General features: G+C 49.6%; 1 pseudogene; it reads right to left on the bottom strand.

Annotated features, from left to right (window-relative positions):
* Nucleotides 1–10,876, bottom strand: LOC119471395 (annotated as a pseudogene).
* Between the last annotated feature and the right edge of the window lie 665 nt (nt 10,877–11,541).

Raw genomic sequence — 11,541 nt, 5'->3', positions numbered from 1 at the left:
CTTTTCTTTTTTCTTTTTTTTTTTTGGTTTTACATTTTTGAGCTACCAGCTAGCACAAGACACGTTCATCTTCCTTTTTTCACAACAATAGGAAATTGTTAGAAAAATATAGAAAAAGTTCTATTTTTTTCATAAAACAAATTTAATACAGATTTTGCTATGAAGTTTAAAAAAAAGTAAATGAAAAGGTATATGCTGGCTGCTTGGGGGGCAAGGCTCATAAATGACTGTTATGTTAAGAGAATGTGCTGAAACTTCATGGTGTCAGTCACGTAATTTTGTGCATTTGGGACTAAAGACGTGAAGGGGTATCTTTTCCTTTGCCTTCTTTGTATTATTGGTTTCAGATTCTTTCTTTTTCTTTTTCTTTTTTTTTTTTTTAAGAGACAGGGTTAGCCGGGCGCGGTGGCTCAAGCCTGTAATCCCAGCACTTTGGGAGGCCAAGGCGGGTGGATCACGAGGTCAAGAGATCGAGACCATCCTGGTCAACATGGTGAAACCCTGTCTCTACTAAAAATACAAAACATTAGCTGGGCATGGTGGCGCGTGCCTGTAATCCCAGCTACTCAGGAGGTTGAGGCAGGAGAATTGCCTGAACTCAGGAGGCGGAGGCTGCGGTGAGCCGAGATCGTGCCATTGCACTCCAGCCTGGGTAACAAGAGTGAAACTCTGTCTCAAAAAAAAAAAAAAGACAGAGTTTCACTGTGTTGGTCAGACTGGTCTTGAACTCCTGACCTCATGATCCACCCACCTTGGCCTCCCAAAGTGCATAAGCCACCATGCTTGGTTTTTGTTTTTGTTCTTGAGACAGAGTTTCACTCTTGTTGCCCAGGCTGGAGTGCAATGGCACAATTTTGGCTCATCGCAACCTCCGCCTCCTCCCAGGTTCAAGCCATTCTCCTGCCTCATCCTCCCAAGTAGCTGGGATTACAGGCATGCGCCACCAGGCCTGGCTAATTCTGTATTTTTAGTAGAGACGGGGTTTCTTTGGCTAGGCTGGTCTCGAACTCCCAACCTCAGGTGTTCTGCCCAGCCTCGGCCTCCCAAAGTGCTGGGATTACAGCCATGAGCCACCGCGCCCAGCCTTCAGATTCTTTCTAATTGTTAGTCCCAGTTACCTGGGCAAGGATTCCGAAAGAGGGAGACTGAGTCATTCCAGTCCTTGGATACCAGTCTTCAGTAGCCTCACTCAGTGTCTTCTTGCTGGCATCACTGTGAGTAGGTATATGATAAAACTCTGAATTACACTCCACAACGTGTTTTCTTGGTAGGCCACTTTGCTGTTTACTATCACCCTGGGATCCTCTTCTTTGTCCCTCTGCTAGCTCCTGAGAAGTCTTGGAACACACGCTGGTGACTGTGGGCTGCCGTGGGACATTAACTGCAGTTTTCCCAGCGCTCAGTACAGATGGAGACTGATCAGCACTAAGACTGGCATTAGCATGCAGTCCAGATGCAGTGATCGCAGGAGGAGTGATGGCTGCCACAGGTGGAGGGGAAACACGTGATGAAGTGGTCACAGGGGCTGGGGTGAAGGCAGATGATGATGATGGAATGGATGTGACTTTTGGTGAAGACACAGAACCAAAAGGCCATGGTGCCTTATTGTAGGCCATGTTGGTTGTGGAAGTGACTTTGAACACAGCAGGAGATGCCATGGGCATAGGTTTAACTACTTTTTTTTTTTTTTTTTAAGATGGGGTTTCACCATATTGGTCAGGCTGATCTCAAACTCCTAACCTCTGATCCTCCCGCCTTAGCCTCCCGAAGTGCTGGGATTGTAGGCGTGAGCCACCGCACCTGGAGATCTAACTACGCCTTTGGGTCCTCCCTTTTGAACAGGAATCGGCTCGGGCCTGGGTGCAGCAGATGCTCTTTGCAGAGTCATATTCAAAGTCTGTACAACCCTTAATCTTTTTTTTTTTTTTTTTTTTTTTTTTTTTTTTTTTTTTTTTTTTTTTTTTTTTTTTTTTTTTTTTTTTTTTGAGACACAGTCTCCCTCTGTCGCCCAGTCTAGAGTGCAATGGCTTAATCTCCGCTCACTACAACCTCCACCTCCCAGGTTCAAGCAATTCTCCTGCCTCAGCTTCCCGACTAGCTGGGATTACAGGCATGTATCACCACACCCAGCTAATTTTGTATTTTTAGTAGAGATGGGGTTTCTCCACCTTGGTCAGGCTATTGTCAGACTCAGGTGATCTGCCCACCTCGGCCTCCTACAGAGCTGGGATTACAGGCATGAGCTACCACGCCCAGCCACACCCTTAATCTTATTCTGAGCTTCAAAATGTGTCATTTCTTGTGCACTTATTCCATCAATGCTGAGAACCACATCGCCTATTCTTAATTTGCCTGGGCTTCCTTGCCACCATCTTTTAGACAAGAGATTGTCAGAGGCATGTTGAAACCATTGCCGCCTTGCAGCTGAAAACCCCAAGGAACTGGGCCAACCAGTGACACATTGTAGTTGCTCGTGGTTCTAATGGCTCAAAGTCCAATGACAGAAAATGAAAGATGCTCGGGTCCAGTGCAGCACTGCCTCCATCTCCAGCCTGGGCAACAGAGTGAGAGTCCATATAAATAAATAAATAAATAAATACCCGAGGTTGTGCATGGCCTAAACCACTATGAACTGGTACTTAGATGTCAGATGAGAGGGCAAGTCTAGGGAAGAGTGTGTCCAGAAACTATGCACTGTCAGAGTTTGGGAGGGTGGATCTCAGGAAGTTTTATGAAAGAGCTGGGTCTTGAGTGGTCAGTAGGACTTGTATAGATACGAAGTGGGGAAAGGATTTCAAATCCTGGGAAATGGAGAGAGCCAAGCATTCCATGGTGTTAGACAAGCCTTTGGATTTTCATAGCTTTGTCCGCACTTGCTGGGAGATCTAGGGCATGTGATTCCGTCTTCACGGTTTAGTCATATCATGTAATGTGACATTCTCCAGTATCCTTGTGGAATGTGTGGGTCACAGGTGATGAAAGGCTTTGACACTGACCACATTGGGGTAGCCAAGAGACTAGATTCCATCCACACCAAGTATCATCATTCAACCAGCCTTGTGACCTTAGACACATCACTAAAACCCATTGGGTACCATCAAGAGGCATCAAGAAAGGCAGTGGTGGCCAGGCATGGTGGCTCACGCCTATAATCCCAGCACTTTTAGGAGGTCGAGGTGGGCAGATTACCTGAGGTGAGGAGATCGAGACCAGCCTGGCCAACATAGAGAAACTCCATCTCTACTAAAAATACTGTGTTAGCCAGGTTCACTGCAACCTCTGCCTCCTGGGTTCAAGGGATTCTCCTGCCTCCGCTTCCCGAGTAGCTGAGATTACAGGCACCCACCACTATGCCCAGCTAATTTTTGTATTTTTATTAGAGGTAAGCTTCACCATTTTGCCCAGGCTGGTCTCAAACTCAGGTGATCCACCTGCCCCGGCCTCCCAAAATGCTGGGATTACCGGTGCCAGTCACCATGCCTGGCTGATGATTGTTATTCTTACAGCTAATACATATAGAGCACTACCAGGTGTCAGGCCATTTTCTAATAACTTTTATGTATTTTAATACAATTATTAATTTAATTATCAGAACAACTCTACAACGAAGGTGCTACTATTATCCCCCCATTTTGCAGATGTGAATATTGAGTCATAATGCTTGTAAGGGGTAGAGCCAATGCTTGAATTGGGGTGGCCTAGTTCTAGAGTTTAGAATTTGTGTTTCTAACCACTGCCTTTCTTTTTTTTCACTTTTTTTTGAGATAGACTTTCGCTCTTGTTGCCTAGGCTGGAATGCAATGGTGCCATCTCAGCTCACTGCAACCTATTCCTCCCAGGTTCAAGTGATTCTCCTGCCTCAGCCTCCCAAGCAGCTGGGAGTACAAGTGTGTACCACCATACCCAGCTAATTTTTAAAATTTTTTTGTAGGGAGGGTGTCTCTCTATGTTGCTTAAGTTACTCTTGAACTGGGCTCAAGCCATCCTCCCATCTCGCCTTCCCAAAGTGCTGGGATTACAGGCATGAGCCAATGCACCTGTCCTAACTTCTACCTATTGATCCCACTCTTGCCTTCAGCGATTACATGACAAATGTAATCTAATTCCACCTGCTGGCCCTCCTTGAACACCTTTCCTGCATCCTCTTTCACCCTCTCCAAGAACTGAACATGCCCTGTTCTGTCAGATGTTCATCCCAGGGCAGGATGTCCAGCTCATGGTCACCCACCTCTTCGAACCTCAATGGGTCTACACTTCCGTTAAGAATTGCCACCCAGACTGCAGTGTTTGGGTCTGGAATGTTCTAGCTATGAGTGAGGAAGGAAGGGAGGGAGGGAGGGAAGAAGGGAGGGAGAGGATAGAGGTAAGGAAGAAGGGAGGGAGGGCAGGAAGAGAGAGGGAGGGAAGAAGGAAGGAGGGAAGGAAGGAAGGAAGGAAGGAAAAAAGAAAGGAAGGAAAATAGGAAGGGAGGGAGGGAGGGAGGGAAGGACGAAGGGGTCTAATCAGCATCACCATGTACAAGAACCATTCTTTCGCTTGTGTTTTTAATGACAGCCCCTTCCTTCCTTCTTTCCTACCTCACTCATTAGCTTTTCCAGAAGGAGCTTCCAGAGCTCATTGGTTTGGGGATTGGGGGCATGCCTCCCCAGATCTTCTCCCTCCCTGGGGAGATGGGGCTGCAAGGCCCATTGACTGGGACCCATCCGCTCTGGGAGCCCGCCAAAAAGAAGGCAGCACAGCAGAAAAGCTGAAAACGGAGAGTAGCTCTCTCATCATGCAAATGAAGAAGCTTGCCAGTGACTGACTCAAAGCCAAAGGATAGTGGCATGTTCATTAGCATTGCTTAACAGATGCTTCTGTTTCCATTCCCAGGTGAAAGGTAGAACTGCAGGCGCCCTGCCTTGGGGTGAGGGTAGCAATACATCTTGCTTTACCCAGTGAAATGTAAGTGGCAGAGCCACACGCTGTTGCCCTGCTCTTATTGCCTGCCACTGGCAACCGTGCCCACCTAGAGATGGTATATCCCTCAGTGGAGGTGGCCAGAGCAGAGAGCCCTCCAAGCAACCCGCAGTGGACACAGAGCATGAGTGGAAAATGGACATTTGTCGCTGGACCACAGGAAAAAAAGGATGTCCGGGGGCAGAGTATGTCTACGTCTGCTTGCCAACTTGACCTGACCTCAGGGGTCCTGGGGGACAGAAAATGGAATCTCACATAGATGGAGCCACAGGGACCCAGAGAGAGCCCCAGACCCTGCCATTCCCAGGTGTGATCTGGAGAAAGTCACTTGGACAATGCAGGCCTTCACTGTATTTATTTACTTATTATTTTTAAGAGACAGAGTTTCTCTCTTGTTGCCCAGGCTGGAATGCAATGGCGCCATCTCGGCTCACCGCAACCTCCACCTCCCAGGTTCAAGCAATTCTCCTGCCTCAGCCTCCCGAATAGCTGGAATTACATCCATGCACCCACCACACCCGGCTAATTTTTTGTATTTTTACTAGAGATGGGGTTTCTCCATGTTGGTCAGGCTGGTCTTGAACTCGTGGCCTCAGGTGATCCGCCTAACCTTGGCCTCCCAAAGTGCTGGGATTACAGGCATGAGCCATCTCACCTGGCCCTTCATTTTATTTATATTTTATTTTATCTAATTTTTTGAGAGAGGGTCTCACTCTGCCAGCCAGTCTAGGGTGCAGTGGCACTATCATGGCTTACTGCTGCTGCCTTGACCTCTCAGGCTCAAGTGACCCACCCACCTCAGCCTGTATGTGGCAGGCGCACACCATCATGCCCAGCTCATTGTTGTGTTTTTCCGTAGAGACAGGGGTTTCCATATGTTGCTCAGGCTGGTCTCCAACTCCTAGGCTCAAGCAATCCACCTGCCTTGGCCTCCCAAAGTGTTGGTATTAAAGGCATGAAGCACCACAATCCGTGGTTTTCTTATCTCTACAAGAAGAGATTCTGTAGCCGGGCATGGTGGCGGGCGTGGTAATCCCAGCTGCTCGGAAGGCTGAGGTAGGAGAATCGCTTGAACTCACGAGGCGGTGGTTGTAGAGGGCTGAGATAGCGCCCCTGCATTCCAGCCTGAGCAACAAGAGTGAAACTCTGTCTCAAAAAAAGAGAAGAGGTTCTGGTTAGGTGATCTTCCCTCAGCTCACACAAGAGATAAGACAATCTTAGTGAGAGAATAACATCTTTAGGGGAAACTAGGTGAAGATTACACAGGATCTTTCCATACTATTTCTTACAAACACACGTGAATTTACAATGCTCTAAATAATAATAATAAAAGTTTTTAAAAAGGAATTGAAATAGGCGGGGAACGGTGGCTCATGCCTGTAATCCCAGCACTTTGGGAGGCTGAGGCAGGAGGATCACCTGAGGTCAGAAGTTCAAGGCCAGCCTAGCTGACACGGTAAAACCCTGTCACAAAAATTAGCTGGGTGTGGTAGCGGCCTCCCGTAATCCCAGCTACTCCGGAGACTGAGGCAGAAGAATCACTTGAACCTGGGAGGCGGAGGTTGCTGTGAGCTGAGATTGCGCCACTGCACTCCAGCCTGGGAGATAGGGCAAGACTTTATCTCAAAACAAAAATACCTTTTAGACTTGCATTGTTGATGCCAGAAAGACAAGTCAACTCCGGTAGTTGTGCTTTAATGAAAAGGCATGAAAAATATAACCAAACTTTATTTAAGGAAATAAAACCCATGGTCCCAGTGGCAGCTTGTACAGAGATCACTATTGTGGGTAGCCCAATAACAGGGGGACATTGGGCAGATCACTTTTCTGTTTGAGCCTCAGGGTCCTCTTTGCTGGACCACATGTCCTCTGAATGGCCCTTGGAAGTCAGAGTGCAAGACAGAGCCGTGGATGGCTCCACCCACCAGCTCTGGTCTCCCCTTTCTTCCCCTCCATCTTCTTATAGAACTAGCCCCCTGCATGTTCCTCACATCCCTGTTTTCATGCACAAACAACTCTCCAGTGGAATCTGAGAAATCAGACAGACCAAGACAAGTCTAACTTAAAACAAGGCAACGTTTTTGGCTGATCTACCAACATAGCACAGTAGTTGGAAATCCTCTATAAAGGCAGGTAAACTGAGGCACAGATGAATAAAAGTTTGGTCTAAGGTCACCAGGTTGGTACTGGTGCTGCCCTTCCTTGTGGTCTGTCCTCAAAGATGTGCTTGCTGTCCCCAGACCTGTAGGCTGGTGAAGGGGGTTTTACTGCTACCTAGAGAGGCCCAGTGGAAGAACCCTTGTTTTAGACAAGGAGCAAGGACCCCAGGGCTCTCGATGGCCTCATGGCCCCCAGGCAAATTTTTGAACTCTCTAAATCTATTTGCCATTTGCATGCGGGAGTATAGGGGGAGGGAAGAGAGGAGTGGTAGTCTCTCCCAGCTCTCAAGATTTCATGCTGGAAATCAATTTATTTTGTATAATTTTTTTTTCTTTTCTTTCCCCCCCTTTTTTTTTTTGAGACAGAGTCTCACTCTGTCACCCAGGCTGGAGTGCAGTGGTGCAATCTCAGCTCACTGCAACCTCTGCCTCCTGAGTTCCAGCAATTCTCCTGCCTCAGCCTCCCAGTAACTGGGATTACAGGAATGAGCCACCATGCTGGGCTAATTTTGTATTTTTAGTAGAGACGGGATTTCGCCATGTTGGCCAGGCTGGTGTCAAACTCCCGGCCTCAGGTGATCCTCCTGCCTCGGCCTCCCAAAGTGCTGGGATTACAGGCGTGAGTCACGGCTCAGCCTTGTTTTTTTTTTAACCTTTTCTTTTAGAATAGTTTTAGGTTTACAGGAAAGCTGCAAAGAGAGTTCCCGTATCACCCCATATTCAATTTCCATCTTGAATTAGTCTGGCAATATTTGTCACAACCTTGAAACTATCATTGGTACATTACTATTAACTAAACGCCATACTTCAATTCAACTTATTTTTCCCTAACACCCTTTTTCTCTTCCAGAACCTATCCAGGATTCCACATTGGTCAAGTATTTTGTAGAATGTCCCTCAACTGGATGTGTCTGATGTTTTTCCCATCATTAGACTGGAATTATAGGTTTGGGGGAAGCAGTCCGCAGAGGTGAAGGGCCACTCGCATCCCATCATATTGTGGTACATTCTGGCAACACGACTTAGCACTGGCAAGGCTGACCTTGAGTCCTGGTAAGGTAGTATTTGAAGGTTTCCCCACTGTAGTTACACTCTGCCTCAACTCCTTTCCATATCACTAAGGGCAGCGCACCCTCAACAGAGAGGGAATTAGGCTCTGCTGCCTTCAGGGGAGTTTACCTACATACATAGATATGTAGAGTTTTGTCTACATGAATTATTTGAAATTATCTGTATGAGAGATTGTCTCTTCTCCTTCACTGACTTTTTTTTTTTAATTTTTATTTTTGTTTTGTCTTTTTCCTTCATTTACTTATTCAATCATGCCTTTATATTAGCATGGATTCATTCACAGGTATTTATTTTCTTTATGTATTTACTGATTTATGTTGAGATGGAGTTTTGCTCTTGTTGCCCAGGCTGGAGTGCAGTGGCACGATCTTGGCTCACTGCAACCTCCGCCTCCCAGGTTCAAGCGATTCTCCTGCCTCAGCCTCCCCAGTAGCTACGATTACAGGTGCCCACCGTCACGCCCGGCTGATTTCTGCATTTTTAGTGGAGAAGGGGTTTCACCATGTTGACCAGACTGGTCTCTAACTCCTGACCTCAGGTGATCTGCCTGCTTTGGCCTCCCAAAGTGCTGGGATTAAAGGTGTGAACCACCCCGCCTGGCCCCTATTTTATATTTTGGATTAGAATCTAATACTACATTATTGATTTTGTTGTTCCAATTGTTTCAGGTTTGGGTCTGGGCCCTTTCAGGTTGGTCCCTGTGTCCTTCTGACACACTCACATCCCTTTCGTCTTGAGCACTTCCTGACTTCCCAGCACCACAAGATGCTCCAAACTCATCTTCAGCATTTCCCGTCTCAGGCCTGGGATCTGCCATTTTTGAACATTTTGAACAGAGTCAACTGGCCAGTTTTGATCCCTTTTTCCATTAAGATGCATGCAGTCCTCTTGCGGGAAAGAGCCCAGCCTTACTATCTGGTGCAAGTCAGTCAATGGTAAGTAACTTGAAATGGAGTTCAATGTTTTTGTAGGGTGTCTGTTTCCACGGCTAGCATAGCTAGGCCCTCACCTTCAGGCCTGTCACCCTTTCTCTCAAAAGGTTTTCAGTTTGCTTGAAGCCACTTTCCTCCCTAACTTCACTTAGATTGCAATGTAGGCCCGCCCCAAGTGAGTCAGGCTGAGGAGTAGAGAGAATAACTTAGGCCCTCCTCTCCTCCTTCAAGTCCTTTGACCTGCGAGCCTATAAATGTGCTATATAAAGATAGATAAGTAGCCAGCTAGCTACACACACACACACACACACACACACACACACCCACCCACACCCATATACCAAAACAGAGAAGGGTATGGAGAGAGGGCAGAGGAGGCATTCACTCTGAGAATCACTGTTCAAAGGGGAAAAACAGGGAGGACTTAGGCAATCCAGAAATGCAGGTCTGAGCTGGCCTAGGGTTTTAGCAAAGGAGGAGTGAGTTCTTCAGAACAGGACCAATTAAAACCTTTTAAAGTAATTGTTCCCTGCCTTCTTTCAAAGTTGAGCTCTAATCGTGGCCTTTCATTCTTCCCCCACTCCATCATTTTAAATTAAACTTGCTTCTCCCCTGCAGCTGCCTCTTACCCATCAGACATGCTAATGCACGTGTTTGCTGCTGGGGGGCGGTGGGAGGGGACCCTGACGCTGGCTTTGTGAAACAGCATCACTGCAGGCTCTGTTCCACTCACCCCCCACCCACCCTGACAGAGCAGAAGGGAGGGAGAAAGGAGCCAGACAGGTTAGCAGAGCGCATGACCAGGCAGTCAAGTCTCCTGGCCGCACCTCCTCAGGGTGTCCACATTACTCAGCCCCTCGGAGCCATGGGGGTGGGGAGGGCAAGGGCCTCCTGGGACAGACCATAAACCGTTTATGGCTCCCCAAATGTGACACGTCAAGTTGACATCACCTGTTCACCTTCATTCTTCTCCCCCTCTGAAAAGTCCCTCCTCGCAGTCCCTCCGGGCCTCTCCCCTCCTGACCCTTTGGAGTAGGAGCCTTCAAAGGCCTGAAGGTTCCCAAGTGATGTGGGAAGTGAAGTTCTCAATGGAGGTCTCCTCCTGGTGAAAGGGCACTCTGTAATTAATGGAACCGACCAGACCGTGAAGGTTACCTTGACCTTGTCTGCCTGATAAATACAGCTGGAGCAGAGCAGAAAGCACACCATTCAGAAGAGCAAACTGCTTGCATCTTCTTTATAATCTCACTCCACTTTGCCTCTCTGCGGAATCAGAGCACGTTAGGGAAAGGAGAGACAGCCTCTCGGCTCTCAATCCTAGGGGCAGCTCGTGCAATCGCCCCGCCGCGGCCACTCTCCTAACGCGGGCAGCGGGGGGCTCAGCCAGTTGGTGGCAGGACTGTGACGGCAACCCAGCCCCCGAGACGCCTCTCCGCGTGTAGGCGCTTCCCATAATGGAAGGCTTCGCTCCATTAAAAGTTATTTTAGGAAATCCACAAGCCCACCGCCATCCCCTCCAGAATGGAATTTTATGTAAACGAGTCAAAATAAAGCAACAGTTTCTTAATAAGTATGTTTGGAGTTACACTCTGGACCAAGCCGGGCCGAATCCGGCGAGGGGATAAGGGTCCAGTGTTCTTCTCCATACAGCGAGACTATTTTTAAAAACCTAAGTACCTCTTCCAGTCCACAGTCCACACCGCCTACACCCCCGCAGGTCAGACAGGCGCGCGTTCCGCCCGGTGACCCCGCCATCCCCGCGGCCCCCACCCTGTGGCCAGGGCAGCGGGCTCGACCCACCTCCATCCCCCTCCCCGAAACCGCGCCCGTCCCCTCCCCCACCGCGGTCCTGCGCGGCGGCGGAGGAGGGGCCGAGGGGTGGCGGCACCGGGATCCCGCAGTCGCCCGGGCGCGCACTGAGGCCAGGTTAGGGAAAAAACGATTCCCGGGGAGATCGGAGGAGGCGAGGCCACCGGGGCTGCGGGGCAGGGGGTTCTCCGGGAGGACTCGGGGCCCGGGTGGGAATGCAGCCTCCGTGGGAGCTCTCGCTGCTCCCCGGTACCCGCCGCAGGGACCCTCCGGGATGGGGGTGGGGACGCAGGGCTTCCGTCCCTTCTGGACCGCGGCAGTCCAGGCCCGAGAGGCCCATGCAGAGTCAGACGCCGGGTGTGCACCGCCAGTGACTCAGCCGGGTGGCGACCCGAGGCTGGGGTTGCTGGGGGAGGGGGCGGGCGGGCCGGGCGCGCACCCAGGACCCCGCGGCCTCGGGGGACGCGGGTGCGCGCGCCTAGGAGGTGGGGGCGGGGCAGCGGGCGCGCGCAGCGGAGGCGCCGGGCGGCTGCGAGGGCTGGGCGATGAGCCGTCTGCCCGGCGCCGCGCTCCCAGAGCCCGCGCCGCCTCCCGGGGCGCCGCGCGGGTGG

This window comes from Cebus imitator, unplaced genomic scaffold (assembly GCF_001604975.1).
Source record: "Cebus imitator isolate Cc_AM_T3 unplaced genomic scaffold, Cebus_imitator-1.0 Scaffold60, whole genome shotgun sequence".
Taxonomy (NCBI): domain Eukaryota; kingdom Metazoa; phylum Chordata; class Mammalia; order Primates; family Cebidae; genus Cebus; species Cebus imitator.
This window is presented reverse-complemented; position numbering and strand designations above follow the sequence as displayed.